The sequence below is a fragment of the Ostrea edulis genome, unplaced genomic scaffold (genome assembly GCF_947568905.1).
Source record: "Ostrea edulis unplaced genomic scaffold, xbOstEdul1.1 scaffold_67, whole genome shotgun sequence".
Taxonomy (NCBI): domain Eukaryota; kingdom Metazoa; phylum Mollusca; class Bivalvia; order Ostreida; family Ostreidae; genus Ostrea; species Ostrea edulis.
This window is the reverse complement of record NW_026606028.1, coordinates 72501-72792: the sequence shown is the minus strand read 5'-3', so window position 1 is coordinate 72792 and position 292 is coordinate 72501.

Below are 292 nucleotides of genomic sequence, written 5' to 3'. Positions count from 1 at the left end.
ATCAAAAGATAAGAAACAAGAGGCCCATGGGCCACATCGCTCACCTGAGTCACCTTGGTCCATATCAGAAGATTTTCCATATCTATTTGCATGTTAAACTGTAGTCCCTATTATGGCCCCAAACCTTCCCCTGGAGGCCATGGTTTTTGCAAACTTGAATCTACACTATGTCAGAAAGCTTTCATGTAAATGTGAACTTCTTTGGCCCAATGGTTCTTGAGAAGAAGATTTTTAAAGATTTTCCTTATATATTTGTATGTAAAACTTTGACCCCCTATTGTGGCCCCATCCG